Here is a 345-nt window from a genome sequence, read left to right as displayed (position 1 = left end):
TGTGAAATTATATTTACAAGGACACTGGTTTCTGGGATTTACTGCATTAGGCAGGGTCCACTGTGGGGAGTGGAGTTAGAGATGCAGCTGGATGCTCAGGGGAGTCCTTCATCTTCCTTCTTTTTGTATAAACCATATCCTGTTTAGGGCACTAGAAGTTAAGAAAAGATTGAGTCAGAGATTATGCATTTGGGAATTACCAGTAGAAATATAATTAAAAGATAAAGCTACTGTAGCTAATGTCCACTGAAGTTTAAATTTAGAAGTTCAAGGTTCACTTTCTTCCTTCCTTGTATTGCTTATGTGAAATAGAGAAAGCCTTAGTCTTAGAGCATAGAGCATCTC

This window comes from Otolemur garnettii, unplaced genomic scaffold, assembly GCF_000181295.1.
Source record: "Otolemur garnettii isolate 467f Iridium unplaced genomic scaffold, OtoGar3 scaffold00091, whole genome shotgun sequence".
Taxonomy (NCBI): domain Eukaryota; kingdom Metazoa; phylum Chordata; class Mammalia; order Primates; family Galagidae; genus Otolemur; species Otolemur garnettii.
The sequence above is the reverse complement of the archived record's forward strand: the minus strand, read 5'-3'. Positions refer to the sequence as shown.